Genomic DNA, 23,847 nt, shown 5'->3' with positions numbered 1-23,847 from the left:
CTTTCAAGAAAATGCTCTCTAATTTATATGTTGTATTTTATACTCACTGTACTTTCTGCTTTTCTTTCTATTCATTCTGACTTTTAGTTAATTTTCTTTTTTTCTAAACTTTCTGCCTGGCTAAATTCTAATATTGCACACAGGGTGAATTTCTATCCTTTGAGAAAGAGTGTTTGATGGATGTTTCTGAGGTTCTTTACATCTGTGACCACCAGAGCCCTATTTGGTCACTTGCTGACCCTTCAAGTATGTTTTGTTTTGTTTTGTCCTTACCCACAACTCCAGGACTGTAATTTCTTACCCTGGTACTTAAAATAAGTCACATACTCAGTTTCCCTTTTTGTCACCCACGGATACTCTCCTTTTGGGCATGAGTTACTTGTTGGAGGATTCATTATACCAAAGTTCTTAACACTTGGTAGCATCTTCCCACCAGCTCCTGCAAAAGCTGCTAATGCTGCCTACATTCTGCTCTTTGAGATAACAATTTGGGCAAACACTGCTAGATACAGGTATTATTTTTGTTGAGTATTTGCATAAAAAAGGAGTCCGTATTACATAACCTCTATTGTCTCTGTAAATCAGAAAGCAAAATTAATCTTCAGAAAATGATATGATTACTTAGAAGTTTCAGACTGAAAAAAATAAAGATTTGATTTAATCTTTGTAGAGAGAATGATTAAAGAGATGGTAATATCGCTTAGTCTTTCTGATGGCCTATTATTATTTATTTTTTCACACATTAATGGTGGAAACAATTTGTCTTTTAGTATGATTTTTTTGCTAGAAGTATTAGTTTGCTTATGTGCCAGTGCAAATATTATCCAGAATATGTGCATGTAATATTGGGAATTTTATTTAAAGATTTGGAAAAAAAAAAAAAAAAAGACCAGCAAAGAATCTTCCTGAATTAGCAATCTAAGCTAGATAACGAGAAGATTAAGAATAAGAGAATGATTAAAAATAATGTAAATGGAATGGGAAAAAGCATAGAAATGGATTGCATATCTTGACAAGTTTGTAAAGAAGTCACAGAGAAATGAGCAAAGTGAAAGTAGCCAAGTGTTGGTTCAGAGTAGGATAATTGAATCAGTTCTTTGAAACTGGATTGATTTAGTTTGTTGACAGGCTTCCAGGTGTGAGTGTGGAGATAACTCTTTGAAGTGCAATAGATTAGAAAGTCAGTGGCTATGAACAGGCTAAGGACTTCACTGAGTGGAAGGATTAATGGAATATTCAGCTGCTCATAGAAGTTGAAACAGAGCAGGACTTGATATTTAAGGAGAATGTCTCATGCCAGTTGACGAACAGTTTGTAGCAGGAATCAATGGGGGCAACCCCAGGATGTGAGGAGAAAATGGCAGGTGTCTATTCAATTTGGGCTGCTATAACAAAATACTACCTACCCGGGAGCTCATATACAACACATTCATTTCCCACAGTTTTGGAGAAGGGAATCAATATAGTTAGGTTTTAGTGAAGGCCCTCTTTTGGGTTGCAGACTTCTAATTGTGTCTTTTACAGGATGAAAGTGACTAGGGAGTCCTGTGGGGTCATTTTTATAAAAGCATTAATCCCATTCCTGTGAGTACCACCCTCATGACCTAATCACCTCCTTAAATTTCCCTCCTACTAATACCACCACACAAAGTTTTGAAGGTTAGAATGTCAGCACGTGGATTTGTGGGGGACACAAGCATTCAACCATGGCAGCAGGATATCTTTAAACATTTGGAGTTAGGAATAATCTCTGTATACTATCTGCAGAGATATGGAGAACGCTGACAGCAATCACTTGAGAGCTTTATTGAACAGCTACCATTCAGTGATATTCTCAATATCACTATGGCAAGTGAGCCATTGTAAGAAAGAATGAAAGTGGAGAGAAGGTTAAGAGATTAAAGTCATTAGAGGATTTCTTAGTTATGGTACACAGTCTTGAGTATACAGTTGTAAAGTTTGGCATTCAGGTAATAAGAAAGTTCAGAACACTTAGGGTCATAGAAGATAGGTGGTCACGGCCATGTATATTTTAAAATTAACTGGTAAAGGCAAGAATAAGTGGTGTGGAGGACTTAGTTTCCTTCAGAAGACTTGACCCTGAGCCATGTATTCAGAGGTTCTACCCTGGTCTAGAGTAATGAATAGGTATGAATTTTGAAATACATAACAACATTTTACTAATGCAGAGATTATGTACACTTACTCAAAAGATGAGTATTAGTTTCTTCATCTAAAAATAGGATGGTAATCTCTATCCCAAAATCATATTAAAGTCTAATAATAAGTATGTGCAATGTTATTACCTGATACTTATGCTTAATCTTTTCTAATTATAACATTGGTTCTTTTTTTCTTTCATATCTGTAGTTTAATACCTATTTCAAATTGTATGGAAATATTAGGTTCTTTATGTGAAAAAGGATGGTGTTTTATTTTTTATGCAGCTGTTTATTTTCAATATTCTACTCTTCAGGGACTATAAATTTTGTTAATAATGTATTTAAAAGGGGAAATGTATGTTGTAACCTGAAAGACAGATCAAGGTTGACTTTCTGGATCATGAACTTAAGAAATTTATCAAAGTATATATCTCTCAACATGATAATTTAATTGTTCAAAGTATTCAGTATATGTGTTGTCAGACTTTTGTGAGAATAACTCTTTAGGTCATGATACCAATCAAATAATTCAAGAAAATTGTACTGATTCTATTAATAAATATTAAACCATATAATCATGAGACTGCATATAAAAATAATAAATTTATTTTGTAACTCAAATTTATTAACCCCTTTGGCAACCTAGTTAGGAATTTTCTAAGCAGAAATTCTAATATAAATTGTATTAGCTGTCATACTGAAAGCCACTCAGGGCCCTCTTGGAATGCCAACATCAGTTTTTAACAATGCACTGGCAGAATTTTCCACTATTGTGAGCTGTGTAGCAAATGATCCACAAATATTTTCCAACCTTAGGATATATACCTAGAGAAGTTCTAGTACAATGATTCATAAATAATACTGATGCATATGTTACTTCACATTTCTTTTCATGATAATATGATTTATTCTGTTAAACCAATTACATGGCTTTGCAGCAAAGGTACTGTGAGTGGGAGGATGCTGTGGGAATACTGTCAGTGTGAGAAACTGACCTTGATTTTATAATAACTCATTTATTAGGGTGCAGGCCCAGAGCAAATAATGCAGAAAATTCAACAGAAGAAATGCTACCTTCCATAGCACAGAGTTTCTTTTTAGTTACCAATTTTTCTTCCATGTTCATTGAGGCATTTCTCCCTCCAAAAATATTTTTTTTTATGCTTCAGTCATCATCAGATTGTGAGAATTCAATTAAAATCTAATTGTTTGAAACAGAAGTGTTGACTTTTGAATTTATTTTATATTTTTGACATGTTTTCTTCAAAAAATCTCCATTGCCTAAATTTTGAATAAACAGCCTTATATTTGCTACCTTTATGTTACAAGAAAATTTCTATATTTGCATTTGGGACTTACATGCATACATTCTTTTGAAATATAAGTTCATATTTTTGTAGAATGATGAGTAATTGTGTCAGTTCAGATTTTTAAAAAATCTTATTGACAGACATTGAGATACCCTAAATTGCCAACACTGTTGTTGTTAAGCTGCTAAATCATGTCTGAGTCTTTTGCGGCCCACCAGGCTCCTCTGTCCATGGAATTTCCTAGGAAAGAATACTGGAGTGGGTAACCGTTTCCCTATCCTCGGGGTCTTCCCAATCTAGGGATGGAACCTGCATCTCCTACAATGATAGGTGGGTTGTTTACCACTGAGCCACCTGGCAAGATAGTAGACTTGATAAGCAAGTTTTAAAAAATCTGTAAAATCTCATTCACTTCTAAAATTCAAAGAAATGACTATTTCAGAGATGACTCAACAGCTGTCTTTTTTTCTAATTATTTTAATTGGAGGCTAATTACTTTACAATATTGTAGAGGTTTTTGCCATACATTGACATGAATCAGCCATGGATTTACATGTGTCCCCCATCCTGAAACCCCTCCCACCTCCCTCCCCATCCCATCCCTCAGGGTCATCCCAGTGCACCAGCCCTGAGCACTCTGTCTCAAGCATCAAGCCTGGACTGGTGATCTATTTCACATATGGTAATATCAATAACCTTAGATATGCAGATGACACCACCCTTATGGCAGAGAGTAAAGAAGAACTAAAGAACCTCTTGATGAGAGTGAAAGAGGAGAGTGAAAAAGTTGGCTTAAACTCAACATTCAGAAAACTAAGATAATGGCATCCAGTCCCATTACTTCATGGGCAATAGGTGGGGAAACAGTGGAAACAGTGGCTGACTTTTTTGGGGGGGGCTCCCAAATCACTGCAGATAGTGATTGCAACCATGAAATTAAAAGGTGCTTACTCCTTAGAAGGAAAGTTATGACCAACCTAAACATTAAAAATCAGAAACATTACTTTGCCAACAAAGGTTCATTTAGTCAAGGCTATGGTTTTTCCAGTAGTCGTGTATGCATGTGAGAGTTGGACTATAAAGAAAGCTGAGCACTGAAGAGCTGATGCTTTTGAACTGTGGTGTTGGAGAAGACTCTTGAGAGTCCCTTGGACTGCAAGGATATCCAACCAGTCCATCCTAAAGGATATCGATCAGTCCTGGGTGTTCATTGGAAGGCCTGATTTTGAAGCTGAAACTCTGATATTTTGGTCCACTCTATGTGAAGAGCTGACTAGTTTAAAAAGGACTCTGATGCTGGAAAAGATTGAGGGTAAGAGGAGAAGGGGACGACAGAGGATGAAATGGTTGGATGGCATCGCCAACTCAATGGACATGAGTTTGGGTAGATTGCGGAAGTTGATGATGGAGAGGAAGGCCTGGTATGCTGTGGTTCATGGGGTCACAAAGGGTTAGACATGACTGAGCAACTGAACTGAACTGATCTGAATATAAGTTTCAGTGCTATTCTCTCAAATCATCCCACCCTTGCCTTCTCCCACAGAGTCCGAAAGTCTGTTTTTTACACCTGTGTCTCTTTTGCTATCTTCCATAGAGGGTCATCATTACCATCTTTCTAAATTCCATATATACGTGTAATATACTATGTTGGTGTTTTTGTTTCTGACTTACTTTGCTCTGTATAATAAGCTCCAGTTTCATCCACCTCCATAGAACTGATTCAAATGTATTCTTCATAATAGCTGAGTAATATTCCATTGTGTATAAGTGCCACAGCTTTCTTATCCATTCATCTGCCATTGGACATCTTGGTTGCTTCCATGTCCTAGCTATTGTAAACAGTGCTGTGATGAACATTGGGGTACACATGTCTCTTTCAATTCTGGTTTCCTGGGTGTGCATGCCCAGGAGTGGGATTGCTGGGTCATATGGCAGTTCTATTCCCAGTTTTTTAAGGAATCTTCACACTGTTCTCCATAGTGGATGTACTAGTTTGCATTCCCACCAACAATATAAGAGGGTTCCCTTTCCTCCACACCTTCTTCAGCATTTATTGTTTTTAGACTTTTTAATAGCAGCCGTTCTGCCTGGCGTGAGATGGTATTTTATTGTGGTTTTGATTTGCGTTTCTCTGATAATAAGTGATGTTGAACATCTTTTCATGTGTTTGTTAGCCATCTGTATGTCTTCTTTGGAGAAATGTCTGTTTAGTTCTTTGGCCTATTTTTTAATTGGGTCATTTATTTTTCTGGAATTGAGCTGCATGAGCTGCTTGTATATTTTTTAGATTAGTTCTTTTTCAGTTGCTTCATTTGATGTTATTTTCTCCCATTCTGAAGAAATAAAGGTGTCTTTTCACCTTGTTTATAGTTTCCTTCATTGTGCAAAAGTTTTTAAGTTTAATTAGGTCCCATTTGTTTATTTTTGCTCTTATTTTTATTTTTGCTGTGTGGTGGGTCATGGGGGATCTTGCTGTGATTTATATCAGAGAGTGTTTTGCCTATGTTTTCCCCTAGGAGTTTTATAGTTTCTGGTCTTACATTTAGATCTTTAATCCATTTTGAGTTTATTTTTGTGTATGGTGTTAGTGTTCTAGCTTCATTATTGTGCAAGTGGTTGACCAGTTTTCCCAGCACCACTGTTAAAGAGATTGTCTTTTCTCCATTGTATATTCTTGCCTCTTTTGTCAAAGATAAATTGTCCATGGGTTTGTGGATTTATCTCTGGGCTTTCTATTTTGTTCCACTGATCTATATTTCTGTTTTTGTTCAAGTACCATACTGTCTTAATGACAGTATGCCTTGTAGTATAGTTTAAAGTCAGGTAGGTTTATTATTCCAGTTCTATTCTTCTTTCCCAAGATTGCTTTGGCTATTCAAGGTTTTTGTATTTCCATACAAATTGTGAAATTATTTGTTCTAGTTCTCTGAAAAATACCATTGATAGCTTGATAGGGATTGCATTGAATCTGTAGATTGCTTTAGATAGTATACTCATTTTCACTATATTGATTCTTCTGATCCATGAACATGGTATATTTCTTCATCTATTTGTGACATCTTTGATTTCTTTCATCATGTTTTATACTTTTCTATATATAGGCCTTTTGCTTCTTTCGGTAGATTTATTCCTAAGTATTTTATTCTTTTCATCACAATGGTGGATAGAATTATATCCTTAATTTCTCTGTTTTCTCACTGTTAGTGTATAGGAATGCAAGGGATTTCTGTGTGTTAATTTTATATTCAATAGCTAAGTCTTAAGGACATATTCTAGAAAGGCATGTGACCAGGTGAAGGAAAGCAGTATTAGTTTGCACATCACTTTTTTTTAATTTTTTAAAATTTTTTTTTTATTAGTTGGAGGCTGATTTCTTCACAACATTTCAGTGGGTTTTGTCATACATTGACATGAATCAGCCACCTGCCCATAACATGGATTTAAATGGTTATTAACATAGTGTGAACCCACTAGGAGTAATTCCAGTGATTAATTAAAAGATACAAATGTATATGTATGTGTGTATATATATATATGTGTGTGTGTGTGTGTGTGTGTGTGTGACCTGGGAGACTTTATGAAGCCCTCTAGTAATCTCACCTGCTTTCAGTGTGACAAAGAATTTGACTCATTTAAGGTATTCATTTTTTTAAAGAAATGGGTATACAAATGCACACTGTGTTCAAATCAGACCTTACAATGAATGTATTAAGCCCCATGTTTGCATATGTCTGAATTGCAGTCATTGTTTTTAAATTATCAAGTGTTTTAAGTACTTTTCCATCATCTTGAATCTTAAATATATAGCAAAGAAAGTGGCGTAATTCCGCCTGTGGAACCAGAGCTGAACTAAAACACAAAGACAAAGACAAACATCAGTCAAACTATATACTTGGAGAAATAACTTATACTTAGATCTTACGAGTAAATGTGGGCTGGGAAGATCCCCTGGAGAAGAAAACGGCTAACCACCCCTGTATTCTGGCCTGAGAATACCATGGACAGAGGAGCCTGGCAGGCTACAATCAATGGGATTGCAATGAGTCAGACATGACCTAGCAATAAGCACAGCACAAACAGTGGTAACTGATTATAATGGATAACCACAACAGAGCAGTACCAAGGAAATAACTCTCATCCAGTTTTAACATGTGCATCTATCTTCTTAAACTATTGAAACCTGTCTCTGAATGTATGAAACCTTAAGTATCTGTTTTTATGAAGTATATCTAAATAACTGAAGATCTCTTGCCTTTTAAATCTTTTCCTATTTTCATCATCACTGTAAATATCCAACTTAAAAAAAAAAAATTCCTCTACCAGGCTGGAAAGCACAGTTCAGACACATGGGGAAGGGGAAAAAAAAAAAAAAACCTCTAACTTCATAGAAAATATTTATGAGTTTACTTTTCTAATGCATATGACTATGTCTTTGTTTTCCAAGTTCTGCAATTCACATCAGCGGGAACAAAAAAATCTTGGCTTTCTATAGGAAAGCACTTGGAGAAAGAAAATGCACAGTTGAACCAGAACAGATGTATAATTTGAGATACACTAAATTGCCAATGTTGCACAATAACTAAAATGGCTAATACCATACAAAAAAATAGCATGGTAATATTTTAAATATTCTAGATGAGAAATCAGGAGAACATAGATCTTGATCTTATTTTGCCATTTAACTATGTGATATTGAACAGAGTTTTGTTTCTTTGGGACCTTAGTTTGCAAATCTGCAAATGAGAATGTTGGAATAGATAATCTCTAACAGTGACTCAATCCCTGAAATAATTTAATCTGTATTGGAAAGTTAGTTTGGCATATTGCATATTATTCTCATGTTACTGAGTCCAAATTCACTCTGCTCGCCACACTATAGGCCAATATGTCTGAGAGATGAAGTGTGTGGGAGGGCGTATGACTTTATTCAGAAAGCTGGCTGATCCAGAAGATGGCAGACTAACATCTCAAAATAACAGTTTTGTCAGGGCCTGGATGCCAAGTTCTTTTATGGATCAGAGATGAGGGAAGATGATTAAATAAAGTAAAAAGGCCATTAAATTCTTCCAAATATCTCTGAGAATGACAAGCCTCAGGCAGAGGGTTGTGTTAGTTTCTTTTTCTTACAGTCATTTCACAGGTGGTGTGAAATGGAATAGCTCCTGCCATATCAGTAAACAAGGATGTCACAGTTATCTGCGACTCTGGCTTGCCAGACATGAATTTCTGAGTTATGCTGGTTAATGGTGCCACAACCTACACAAAGAACCCAAGGATGTTACATCCATCAGTGATCACAGCCTTCCAATGTGAGCTGGAAGACCCGAAAGGAACCCCAGGAACAGAAAAACATCTCTGTAAATATGCAGAATTCTGGCCTCCATAACTGAGATGACTTCAATACTCCCAGACTCATACATCTTCCTATACATAGAAGGATGCTAAATTCCTTAATTTGACATCTGGTTTTCCTGACTTAACAATAGCCTTTGATGTTCAAACTGCGTGTGAGCTAAACAAAGGCTCTTTAAGTGTGTGTGTGTTTGGGGAGCATTATGTATGGTTATACTTACAAAAGCTGCAAAAAAGGTTAAATTCAAAGAAGCAGATTTAGCATTCCCAATTATAATCACTCATTATTATAACTTCTGATTGTGAAAAACTTGGCTTACAAAATAAAAATCACTTTAAACCATATATGTATAAATATAAGCACATAGCATTATCCACTTCTTCAGGGAAGGAAAGCTCAGTATATGGAAATCAAAATTGTTTAAAGTTTTGGTTTTTTTTTTTTTATCATCAGATGATTGGATAAGAAAGTTGTGGTACATATACACAAAGGAATATTACTCAGCTATTAAAAAGAATGCATTTGAATCAGTTCTAATGAGGTGGATGAAACTAGAGCCTACTATATAGAGTGAAGTAAGTCAGAAAGAAAAACACCAATACAGTATACTAAAGCATATATATGGAATCTAGAAAGAAGATAATGATAATCCTGTATGCGAGACAGCTATACAGAGTGAAGTAAGTCAGAAAGAAAAACACCAACACAGTATATTAACACATATATATGGAATTTAGAAACATGGTAACGACAGCCCTATATGGGTATTTTTATATGGATAAATTGTTAAGTACTGAAAATTTTAATTCTCAGATAAACTTGAGAAAGTCTACATGGACTTAGTCTAATAAAATTATATTTAAATTCTAGTGTCTAATTCTGTAGTATTAGAGATCCTGAAGAGATCTCTAGTAGATCTCTGAGTAGAGATGTTAGAAATTAACATCTATTTCAATCTAAAATACTTTAATGGACAAAATAGGAAAGATCTGTACCATTTACCACATAGGACATTTTAAAAAATATTTGCTTTATCATTAAAGAGGAAGAATCTGTTCTCTGTTATTTTCCATCAATTTCATGTAAATGAACAATCAGAATGGCTTTTGAAGTGTCAGATTAAAAGTCTCAATACATTTTTTTTTCCATTTATTTTTATTGGTTGGAGGCTAATTACTTTACAGTATTCTAGTGGTTTTTGTCATACATCGACATGAATCACCCATGGATTTACATGTATTCCCCATCCTGATCCCCCCTCCCACCTCCCTCTCCACCTGATTCCTCTGGGTCTTACCAGTGCACCAGGCCCGAGCACTTGTCTCATGCATCCAGCCTGGACTGGTGATCTGTTTAATTTCTATTATGATTTATTATTTGTTTCTCTATGTTACATTTTTGTTGTGTGTTCCAGTGGAGCATTTTACGAGAGGCATAATATAAATATGAAATTAAACATTATTTTAAACATATACAAAATGACTTTGCCTGTTGCTTTATTTCTTTCAGTGTTTGAACAACCAGACAACTGGTTTGATTCTAAGTGATATATATTAACCTAGCAAATGAAAATCTTGGCAGAATTATCCATTAATTGTTTTGCCTGCAGGATTCAATTGCCTTTAGTATTATGTGAAAGTAAAAGATTTAGTTGCGCCCAACTCTTTTCCACCCTTTGGACTGTAACCTGCCCGGCTCCTCTGCCCATGGAATTCTCCAGTCACAAATACTGGAGATGGTTGCCAATTCTCTTCTCCAGGGGACCTTCCAGATCCAGAGACTGAACCCAGGTCTCCTGCATTGCAGGCAGATTCTTTACCATCTGAGCCAGCAGAGTTATTTAAAAAACAACAACAACAACAAAAATGGATTTACTTATACAATGTAATGTACATTTAATTATATCAAGTGAACAGTGAAAAGTGTCTCTGGCTACTCTTTCTTTTGTACAATGCTAATTAAAAAATTAATTAAGCAAATATACTAAAGTACTAAAAGCTTCTAGAGAAAAAAAGATAAAACCTTTTAAATTATAAATTTACATTGACTATTTAGAGAGCAATGATATAGGATCTGAAAGACCATCTACAGAACATACCTGAAATTTGTTACTTAATGAAGTTTGGTGTCCACTTTTGCAATTTTTTGAGTATAATAGGAACAATATTATATACAAAGAAAACTTTTTGAGAAATGCATTAATACTTATATTAAATAATTTGTATTATGTTTTACATGGGAAAAAGCATATTCAGTGTAAAAGATGAAATACTTATCTTGGTGAATAAGCTGACTTCTCATCAGTAAAAACTATAAATCCTAAGAGAAATATATCAGATTTGTATCATTTTAGTTTTGCTCCTCTACCCAACCTAATCATCAGGATTTAGAACAATATAAAGTCCTGCCTCTCTGAATAGAAAATCAAGAGCCCCAGAGATCTGTCGTAACTCAATATATCTTCCACTGCCATAGTCTTTCCACCCTTCAAAGAAAGTAACTATTATCTTTAACAAGTGAGAAAGCTACTAATTCTGACTTCCCAGAATTTCTCAAAATACCCTCGGTATTCTGTATAGAATAGCTTTGAGAACTATGATTGAGTCCTGGAAGTTGTTGAAGATTGCATAAATAACAGCACAACAGGACCACATAGTTTAAGAATAGCCTATTGATCCAAAATAAACTGCATATTATTTTCAGTTATAACTAGAATTAATATTACTGACATTTTGGGTTGTGGGGGATACACTTCCAATGAGGAGCTGGGGTTATTTTAGAATGGAATTATCCACCTCCTCTTACTTTTTTATCCTGGTTCTTGCAATGTTCATTTTTATGTTCAGATGTAGTTAAGAATTTATTGATTCCATGTTATTGTTCAGAATCTTAGTACCTAAAGTGTGGGCACAATCTATCTAAAATCTAGGATTTCCTCAATGATTCCATTATTGCAGCCATTGCATAGGTCATAGCAAAACATAAAATACTGAAAGAATTTAAGCCTTAGCACTGCTTGAATGTGAGCATCTTAAATATATTATTTCTATGAAGTTCTCTCTCTATGAAGATGTTCTACAAATTTTCTTTTGTGGTGTGGTGGAAGTGAGATGAGTTATAGAAATCCTTTGATTTATATAGGGGAAAGATGTCTTATGGGATTCATGTTCTAATTTTACTTTTAAATATCCCCCAGTAGCTATTAAATTTCAGTAATCCTGATTCTAAGAGTATTTCTTATGGAAATTACTTTGGAATTCCTCGGCAATTAAGCTCATCAAGGTATTGATTTTAACACTGAGAAATGATAAACAAACTGCAATGTGCAACGTAATTACAGACTTTATAGCTCTCCATTAATGAAATACTATAAAAGCATTAAATGTTTTTTAAAGCTTTAAATACTGTCTGCTATTAAGTGATCTCATTCATTGAAAAATAATACAATTTTATGATGCAAATATAAATGGATAAAATAGTTGAAAGTATGTCACTATTTACCTTAGGATGGTTGTGGAAGATTAAAGACGGCCACAGATTCTTTAACATTTCTCCCATTAAAAGGTGTCATCTATTTCCTCTTGAATCTGGGCAGACATGGGGCTATTTTTATTACCGAATATGGAATAATTGATTACATGCTATCCCAAACTTTGAGACTAACAGTTTTTACTCCCTTTCCTGAGAATGCTTGGATGTTTTCACTAGGGGAAGCCAGGTGCCATGTCTCCAAATTTTGGCTTGCTTTGTCACGCAGTGGTAGATAACTAGAACAATAGTAGCCATGTGGTATTTATTTTCTTCTTAAAACAAACAAACAATTCTTTCTAAATTCCAACAAATAAATTATGTTATTTACTACCAATAAAATATTATTAACTATTCCTTTAGTTATAGTGGTTAGGGGACTTCTCAGGTGGCTCTAGTGCCAATGCAGGAGATGTAAGAGATGTGGGTTCAGATCCCTGGGTTGGGAAGATCACCTGGAGGAGGGAATGACAACTCACTCCAACATTCTTGCCTGGAGAATCCCATGCACTGAGGAGTCTGGCAGGCTACAGTCCATAGGGTCTGAAAGAGCTGGACACTACTGACCCAACTTAGCATGTACACACATAGGAGTTAGATTTAATAGTTGATGATTGTGTGTATGTTAGTCGCTCAATCGTGTCTGAAGTTTTGCGACCGCATGGACTGTATCTCACCAGGCTCCTCTGTCCATGGGATTCTCCAGGCAAGAATATTGGAGTAGGTAACTATTTCCTTCTCCAGAGGATCTTCCTGATCCAGGGATCAAATCCAGGTCTCCCACACGGCAGGCAGATTTTTTTACCACTGAGCCACCAAGGAATCTATCAGTAGAGGATTACAGCATAGTATTGCCTCATTTGGGCTTTTAGTTGTTACTCTGTCGTGCTTATCCCATGTCAGTTTTATTTATAGACAACTGCTCTCATCATATTAGACATAACTCAGTGCTGATATGACTTCACTTCTGTGACCATGAGCATAGGTGATTGGTTAAGGTTCTAATGTTGACATATCTTTGATTAAAAAATTAAATTTATGTCTAATTTTACTGTTTAAATTAATTGATGAATTAAGTCTGAGACACTGATTTAAAACTCAGTGAAATAAGAGCTGTCTTTCTAAAGAACTAATCTTGTACCAGGTACTCTCCTAACCCTATTAAACATATTTTATTATCATAGCTATTTTTAAACATAAGAACTATTGTCTTATTCATCATGGAGATCAGAAAAATGCAAGCCCAAAGAAAGGAAAGAACTCATACAAGATCACACAGCTTGTAGGTCGTGTCATCATCTAGTATGATAGCCTGGTTACAAAGTCTGTTTTAGCTTTTAGACCTTAGTTTACTTATATCTAAAATGGGGAAAATGGTAAAAGTCTACCTACCAGGATTAATATGAGAAATGAAAATTCTCTAGGACTTTAAGTAGCATGTTTATCCTCTGATACCATTGCTGGAGGGTAAAATCATTTAATAGAATTAAAGCACTTAGGATCTTGTGAATAAACATTCATTACATGATGAAAATAAGAAAGGTACTTAAAGCAGAAATATCAGAATGGTCTACATGAAGATAATAGTGCTTTGATATCCACAGTATTGTTTCATAAACGAATGTAAGATATTGGAATAGGGGAAACTGTATTGGGCGATTAACAGGAATAACAGCCCCAGATCAATCAGTGACCAGCCATTATGTTTGGGTAAATCATTTTACTTTTATACAGTTTCTTCATTTACAAACAAGAAAGAATATCTACCCACCCCCCACTTCACAGGTCAACTAAACAGACTTTATATTTTACTGTATAGACAATAGAATAAAATTCTACATATACAAAATAAAGATAAATATCACAAATATTTAACATAAATATAATAGTAAAGCATTCTAAGTGGAATACAGATGAAATAGAAATGTAGATTTCTATGATTTATAAATAAATCAAATAAAAATATGTGTTTGCAATCATGTATACATTATATTATACTCAGTTTTTTGAGTTTTCATTTTTGTTGTGGTATAGCGAAATTAACAATGTTGTGATAGTTTTAGGTGAACAGTGAAGGAACTCAGCCATTCATATACATGTATCCATTCTACTCCAAACTCCCCTCCCATCCAGACTACTATATAACCTTGAGCAGACTTCCATGTGCTGTACACTAGGTCCTTGTTGGTTTGTTGGTTATCCATTTTAAATATAGCAGTATATACTATATTTCATATATAGAATAATTTGAAGGCAAATGTATAGCTATTTCAGAATATATATATATATATATATGTGTATTATGTATATATATACACACACACATATATACACACACGTGGAATATTCATTCCTAAAGCGTAATCCACTAGAGAAATCCAAAACGTCATTATTGGCTTTTACTGTGAGTTTGAAGAAATCAATCATTTTTAATCAGGGGGATACTTGAGATTTTTCCAAACAGAAAGTAAATTTGGGGATGTAGACTTAGAGAAAGACTAACTTTAAATAACATGTCTCCCACAAATTTTATAATAATCAGTGTAGAAAATTTCACTGTAGAAAATATGAATCCCTTATATTCATCTTTACAGACTCTCTTTAGGGAGAATGATGTGTTAGTCGCTCAGTCGTATCCGGCTCTTAGCGACCTCATGGACTGTAGCCTACCAGGCTCCTCTGTTCATGGAATTCTCCAGGCAGGAATACTGAAGTGGATTGCCGTTTCCTTCTCCAGCGGATTGTTCTGACTCAGGAACGGAACTTGGGTCTCCTGCACTGCTGGCAGACCATTTACCATCTGAGCCATCAGGGAAGCCCTTAGGAAAGGGGGATAGCATTATGCAGAAATGAATGAAATACTCCCGCGATGAAGCTGAGACTCTTAGAATGGCCAAATTGTATAATAATCATATTTTTGACAAATTTTATGTTGCTACAAATTGTATACATTTTTCTAGCCATCTTTATTTTCTCAAAGATTTGTGGTTTGTCATTTAGATTTATAAAGTACATAACTGTTTTGCAAACAATACCCAGTAGGTCACTGATGAATTAACCACAAGTAAATAATGTCTGGCCAAAAATCTAGTTTTTTTCACAAACCTTTAAAAACTCACCTCCTCCTTTTGTTGTGAGAATTGCTGTAAGCAATTTACCAGAAAAAGGAATCTAAATATTCACAGGCTGTTGGAAAATAGATAGAGGATGGAAACCTTCACTAAACACTGTTAATCGGCACCAATCAGTTTTTAAATACTATACAGAGTCCTGTTTGGAAATGTCTCACCAACTGAGAAAGAATAAGCAAAAACCACATCAACTCACTTTTTTTTAAAGACATATAAAGTAGCTTTTCACTATTATTTTTAAAGGCAAAGAACTTCATATTTTCATTTTGAAATTAACATAAAATATATGAAAACAAAGCTATATGTTTTATGTATAATATAACTGTTAAAGCTGCAAACTATTTTCTGTGTGGTTTTTGAGGAAAGAGGTACAGAAAGTAATTCTCATCTCTAATTTAGAATATTTTTCACCACATATGTCCGTAAGAATATATCACTTTTCAGAAATAATATAATATTGACTGATATTTAGTGAAAACCATCATAAATGAATTGCAATTGATAATTGCTAAATACTCAAGTACAAAGCAGTTGCATGTGTTTTGAATTAAGTGGATATGTGACATAATATTAAAAAGGATACTAAAGTTCTGTATTTACATAAATATGAAAGTAAGACATCTATTTCTAATACATTGCAATAATTGCAGTAAAGAATAAAATATTTAAAATATTATACACTAAATTCTAAATGGATTGGTAAATCAGGGAAGATGAGAATTTATGACATTATGTTATCCTTATCATATCTATATTCTGCCCGGGGAGGGGGGAACCTTCACTAATAATATTTTGTGATTTTGTTGTTGATTTTTGCTCTGTCTTAATAATGCTTACATTGTTTTGTTTTTTTCTGTCAGAGAAAGCCAGTGAAACACTGGAGCTGATGTCTTTTCATAACTGCAAGGCATGGTTCATTACAGATAGGTTATTATGATAGCGGAAAACAAGCACCGTCCAAGATGCTAGGTATAGTTAATTACATTTTAAAGATCTTTGCAGTATGTCAGTGCAATGGAACTACAAAAACAAAATGGTAGTTATAAATGGTTGCTTGGCCCCCAATAAAGAAATATTTTTAAATACCCATAATATAAAAAGTATTATCCAAAAAATGATAAATATACCTTTCTACAATTGTAAGCTCAGGTTTGGTGTGAAAACTTTGTTTAAATATTAGGAGTGCTCTATAGACAAAAGGGAGAAAGACAAAGGACCTAGAAAATATTTGTGAAGATGAAATTTGTAGAGTAAGTAATGGAAGACTTGAAGCTACCGCATCACAACTGGTAGCAGTTCAAAATTTCTAGCATATAAATAGCAGTGTAAATTCAACATTGCTGCAGAGATCACCTGTAGGAATTCTGTGGTTTAGGTCACTTGTCAGCTGTTAGCTACAAGGTGAAGGTTTCTGTGTGAACACTTTAAAGAAAATTACATCATTCCCCAGTATCACTTCTAATTCCAACCTCATGTTGATTACTTAATAAGTAATTGTTGGTGATTAATGACAAACTTAATCACAGGAGCTGCATTTGATTTATCACATATTGTATGCCAGGAACTTTTAAAACACTATCATATGTAACTCTGTGAATATACCTCATCAGAAGATATTATAATTATCTTTTTGTAGATGAGAATAGTGAGGCACAGAAAAGTTGAATGGCAAAGTAAACAATTACTGACTTAAATTACTGATATAGAAAGAATCCTGTCTCTAAACTCAAGTTCCATACTCTCTGAAACACCATAACCTGATTGTTTTTATGTGAATATGTGGGTGAAATAATGTCATATGTTCTGAAGTTTATCTAGCCTCACATATATGTACATATATGTATGTGTATGTATCTACACATACACATAATGTTAAGTTTCCACTTAGTAAATGCCCATACAAAACATAGGGATGCATTCATACATTTAGTAGAGAAGTATTAGCCCTTTTACAAATATTTTCACATTGTAATATTTTTATGTGTTTATTATATCCACTAATCACTTATGATTTTATATTCAACCCCTGAAAGCACAATGGTCCATGGTACACACACTCTCTTTGTCAGAGTATCTTCAACCACCTAGGGAACTATGAAAGAAAAATTTTCATTTAAGAGGTTGTTTCATGAACTTTTACCTGTCTTGTCTCTTATTTCTTGCAGGGGGTGGGGGAGGGGTGGTGGAGAAGGGTAAAATAGTAGTTTGCTTTAATTTTACTTTGCTGCAATTTTCTTTTAATCTTAATTTTGACTAGAAAAGAATATCACAATGAATACTTTGTTAGCACAAATTGTCCCACACAGGTATCCTTTCACCACCCATGTAATTTTAGAAATGTAATTGGGCTCCAAAATTACTGCAGCTGGTGACTGTAGCCACGGAATTAAAAGATGCTTGCTTCTTGGAAGAAAAGCTTTGGCCAACTTAGATATCATATTAAAAAGCAGAGACATTACTTTGCCAACAAAAGTCTGTCTAGTCAAAGCTATGGTTTTTCCAATAGTTATGTATGGACGTGAGAGTTTGACTCTAAAGAAAGCTGAGTGCCGAAGAATTGATGCTTTTGAACTGTGGTATTGGAGAAGACTCTTAAGAGTCCCTTGGACTGCAAGGAAATCCAACCAGTCCATCCTAAAGGAAATCAGTCCTGAATATTCATTGGAATGACTGATGTTGAAGCTGAAACTCCAATACTTTGGCCACCTGATGCAAAGAACTGAATCTTTGGAAAACAGCCTGATGCTGGGAAAGATTGAAGGTGGGAGGAGAATGGGACAACAGAGGATGAGATGTTTGGATGGTATCACCGACTCAATGGACATAAATTTGAGTAAGCTCCTGGAGTTGGTGATGAACACGGAAGCCTGGCATGCTGCAGGCTTTGGGGTTGCAAAGAGTCTGACAGGACTGAGTGACTGAACTGAATCTTTCATGCCATCTTAGAAAAAATCCTTTCTATCACTCCTACCCAAAGTGGTGGCTAAAAGATTATTGCTGTTGCTAAGTTATGTCAGACTCTTTGTGAACCCATGGATTCTAGCCTGCCAGGCTCCTCTGTCCATGGATTTTCAGGCAAAAATTACTGAAGTGGGTAGCCATTTTCTTCTCCAAGGGATCTTCTCGACCCAAGGATTGAACCCAAGTCACCAGCATTGCCTGGCAGATTCTTTACTTTTGGGCCACCAAGGAAGTCCAAAAAGAAGATTAGTAATGTTCAAACTCAACATTATCAGATTATGCCAGAGGTGATTGTTTTAGGACCAAATTTCTTTCCCCAGCTGAAGTGAGTGAAATCTCTTTTTGGAAATGTGGGATTGAGTTAAGAGATTATTGCTTCTCTGTGGCTAATTTCTTAAAGGCTTATAAAGCTTGGTCATATTAATTGATCTGTGTTATCATGATAACTGGAGGATTCAAAACATCTGAAAAAGAGTGCATAGGAGTTTTGAAAAGGGCAGAAATGGAAAAGGAGGGAGAAATAGAGAAGATCACAGCATTCTAGTTACTGCTTTCAACTCACTGCCGAGGGTTTGTTGACTCCAGACCTTTTGTTTCTCTTTTCTTCTCATAGCTAGCCATTTAACCAACCTAATATAAATATAATCTAATGTTTCTAATGAAGAAAATGGTTCTGAATATGAGAGAAAATACTTGGATCAAGAAATAGAGAAATAGCTAATTGCTAGAGTTATGTTTTGAATAATATGAAATATACACACATTGGATTGAAATTTTTTTAAAAAAATAGTATAAATGTTTCAACATGTACTTTGGGAGACTGTGTAAAAAATACTGTATTTTAAAGTGTCCCTAATATTTTCCATAAGAGTCAAAATTACCCATGCCAATTAAGTCCAGTATTAGACTGAATTTAATACATGTGTTAAACTTAAGAATACTCAAATGATCTCCATCCTCTAAATAACACCAGAAATTGGCATAACTAAATAATTAAAAGGGTATATATTTCTACTGCTGAAAATCTTAGAATAAGAATGAAAGTTTCAGCTTCATTAAGCTGTTATTATTTTTCATAATGTACTCTTTCCATTTGCTTTCAAATTTACAGATGAACTTTCAGAAAGCCACTAAAAGACATTTACCATCATAATCAGATTTATAGAGAGCATTAGCTCACAATACAAACTAAGATTATTGCAGTATAATTAAAAACTTGGTGATGGAAAAAGAAATATAAAATTTCACATTTAACCAGTGTGTAGTAAGAAGTAGTTGTTTTTTTTTTTTTTTTTTTTTTTTTTTTAACAATTACGAGCTTAGAGGAATCTAAAGAGAAAATATCTCAAGTAATAATTTGTTGAACTAAAAAACAGCAAGATGACCCTAGTTTCCAAGGTATTTCTCTAACCAAATTTAATTACTTTACCCTTCTCATTCCATAGAATGAAGTTATAATAAATTCAATCTTTAGGGGAAGGATTTTTAGTTCTCAATAAACTGACTTCTAATAAGGTCATTTTTGGACCAAATTTCCCTTTATATTCCCACACAATCGCTTTATTATTCCAGGTTATGCCCTCTGCTTTTGACATTTCCTTAACAGTGAATTCTTTTTTAATAATAATTTTCTGATATTTTGTTGTCTTTTTATGGTCTTTTCTCCCCCTGCCAACCTAAAACCTTTGCCTGTTTCTATCTTTCTGTAATGAGAATAAATTGCATTCCATTCTTCTGTTGTTCATAATAAAAATGTTGATGTCATTCTTTTCCCACCTCTTCCTCCTTCTCTCTCTCAACTTTGTCTTTCTATTATTAAAGCAAACTTTTTGAGGCTTCCTTTAAAATATAGTCAAAATGCAACTGTCTCCTAAGAGCACTATTTCTTCTATCCTGACCCCATTATAATATTTTCTCTTTTGGACTGTGGTTTTAAGAAGACTCTTGAGAGTCCCTTGGACTGCAAGGAAATCCAACCAGTCCATCTTAAAGGAAATCAGTCCTGAATATTCATTGGGAGAACTGATGCTGAATTTGAAACTCCAGTACTTTGGCCACTTGATGTCTTGAGAAAACCTTGCTGTTGTTCTGTAACTGAATCTTCTCTGATTCTTTGTGATCCCATATACTGCTGCACGCCAGGCTTCTCTGTCCTCTACTATGTCCTGGAGTTTGCTCAAATTCCTGTCCATTGTATCAGTGATGCTAACCATCTCATCCTCTGACACTCCATTTTCCTTTTACTTTTATCTTTCCCAGCATCAGGGTCCTTTACAGTGAGTCAGCTATTTGCATCAGGTGGCCAGAGTATTGGAGATTCAGCTTCAGCATCAGTCCTTCCAATGAATATTCAGGACTGATTTTCTATAGGATTGACTGGTTTGATCTTGCAGTCCAGGGGACTCTCAAGAGTCTTCTCCAGGATGACAATTTAAAAGCATGAGTTGTTCAGCGCTCATCCTTCTTTGTGGTCCAACTCTCACATCTGTACATGACTACTGGAAAAAACATAGATTTGACTACACAGACCTTTGTCAGGAAAGTAATGTCTCTGTTTCTAATTATGGTGCCTAAGTTTCTCATAGCTTTCTTTCAAAGAGCAAGCATCTTTACTTTCATGGCTGTAGTCACTGTGCACAGTGATTTTGGAGCCCAAGATAATAAAATATGTCATTGCTTTTTCCCCATCTGTTTGCCATGAAATGATTGGACCAGAAGTCATGAACTTAGTTTTTTTAATGTTGAATTTCAAGCCAGCGTTTTCACTCTCCTCTTTCACACTCATCAAGGGGCTCTTTAGTTCCTCTTTGCTTTCTGCCATTATGGTGGTATCATCAGTGTATCTAAAGTTGTTGATATTTCTCCCAGCAGTCTTGATTCCAGCTTGTGATTCATCCAGCCCAGCATTTTGAATAATGCACTTTACATATCAGTTAAACAAGCGGGCGACAATATACAACCTTCACGTACTCCTTTCCCAATTTTGAACCAGTCAGTTGTTCCATGTCCAGTTCTAACTGTTGCTTCTTGATCCACGTACAGATTTCTCAGGAGCAAGTAAGGTAGTCTGGCACTCCTACCTTTAAGAATTTTCCACAGTTTGTTGTGATCCACACAGTCAGTGGCCTTGAAGCAGAAGTAGATGTTTCTCTGGAACTCCTTTGCTTTTTCCATGATCTGTCAAATATGGGCAGTTTGCCTGCCTCTTTGAAACCCAGCTCATACATCTGGAAGTTGATGTTTCATGTATTACTAAAGCCTACCTTTTAGAATTTTGGGCATAACTCTGCTAGGATGTGAAATGAAAACAATTGTACAGTAATTTTAACATTCTTTCCATTGCCGCCTTTGGAATTTCAATGAAAACATGTTTTTCAGTCCTGTGACCACTTTTGAGTTTTCCAAATATGCTGGCATATTGAGTGCAGCACTTTAACAGCATCATCTTTTAGAATTTTAAATAGCTCAGCTTAGAATCTCATCACCTCCACTAGCTTTGTTCATAATAATGCTTCCTAAGGTTCACTTGACTTCACACTCCAGGGTGTCTGCCTGTAGGTGGATTACCACACCATCGTGATTATCTGGGTCATTAAGACCTTTTTATTTTGTATAGTTCCATTTATCCTTGACACCACTTCTTAATCTTTTCTGCTTCTGTTAAGCCCTTATTGTTTCTGTCGTTTATCATGCCCATCTTTGCATGAAAGATTCCCCTGGCATCTCCAATTTTCTTGAAAAGATGTCTAATCTTTTCTATTCTATTTTTGTCCTCTATTTCTTTGATTTGTTTGTTGAAGAGGCCTTCTTATCAATCCTTGTTATTCTCTGGGACTTTGCATTCTGTTGAGTATATCTTTCCCTTTCTCCCTTGCCTTTCACTTTTCTTCTTTTCTCAGCTATATGTAAAACCTCCTCAGACAACTACTTTGCCTTTTTTCATTTCTTTTCCTTGGGGATGGTTTTGGTCAATGACTCTTGTACAGTGTTATGAACCTCCATCCGTAGTTTTCTAGGTACTCTGTCTGCCAAATCTAATCCTTTGAGTCTATTTGTCACCTCCACTGTATAATCATAAGGGATTTGATTCAGGTCACATCTGACTGGTCTAGTGATTTCCCCTACTTTCTTCCATTTAAGCTTGAATTTTGCTATAAGGATTTCATGATCTGAGCCACAGATCATGAAATAAATTTTTGCAATTTTAATATTGAATTTTGCAATAAGGATTTCATGATCTGAGCCACAGTCATCTCCAGGTCTTGTTTGTACTGACTATAGAGAGCTTCTCCATCTTTGGATGCAAAGAACATAATCATTATGATTTCAGTGTTGACCATCTGGTGATGTCTATAAAGAGTCATCTCTTGGGTTATTGGAAAAGGTGTTTGCTGTGACCACCCTGTTCTCTTGATAAAGCTCTGTTAGCCTTCACCCTGATTCATTCTGTACTCCAAGGCCAAACTTGCTTGTTATTTTGGGTATATCTTGACTTCCTACTTTTGCATTCCAATACCCTATGATGAAGTGGATATTTTTTTTTTTTTTTTTTTTTGGTGTTAGTTCCAGAAGATGTTGTTGGTCTTCACAGAACTGGTCAACTTCAACTTCTTCCACTGTCAGTAGTTGAGATATAGACTTAGATTACTCTGATGTTGAATGGTTTGCCTTGGAAACAAACCAAGATCATTCTGTCATTTTGTTTTTGAGGTTGTACCCAAGTAGTGCATTTCAGACTCTTTTGTTAGTCAAGGGTTACTTCATTTCTTCTAAGGGATTCTTCTGTATCTAAAAAGTAGGTATAATGGTCTTCTGAAATGAATGTGCCTATTCCCTTTCATTTTAGTTCACTGATTCCTGTGATGTCGACATTTATTGTGTCTTGCCATTTCCCGCTTGACCACATCCAATTTACCTTGATTCATGGACCTGACATTTGAGGGTCCTATGCAATATTGTTCTCTACATCATCAGACTTTATTTCTACCACCAGACATTGCCACTACTGAGCATTGTTTCTGCTTTGGCCCAGCAGGTTCATTCTTTCTGGAGCTATTGATAATTGGCCTCTGTTCATCCCCAGTAGCCAGTTGGACACCTTCCTACCTGGGTTGGGGGGGGGGGGCAAAGGTGTCATTTTCTGCTGTCATATCTTTTTGCCTTTTTCATACTAGTCAAGGTGTTCTCTTGTCAAGAATATGGGAATGGGTGCCATTCCCACCTCCAGTGGACCACATTTTTTTCAGAACACTTCACATGACCCTGTCACTCTTGGGTGACCCTCCATGGCATGGCTCATAGTTCAGTTGGGTTATACAAGCCCCTTTGCCATGAGAAGGCTCTGATCCATGAAAGTGTTGGGGAAACCACCACTGTCTTTCAAAGTTTTAAGACAAGTGAAT

The sequence above is a fragment of the Muntiacus reevesi genome, chromosome 8, assembly GCF_963930625.1.
Source record: "Muntiacus reevesi chromosome 8, mMunRee1.1, whole genome shotgun sequence".
In the NCBI taxonomy this organism is placed as follows: Eukaryota; Metazoa; Chordata; class Mammalia; order Artiodactyla; family Cervidae; genus Muntiacus; species Muntiacus reevesi.
This window is presented reverse-complemented; position numbering follows the sequence as displayed.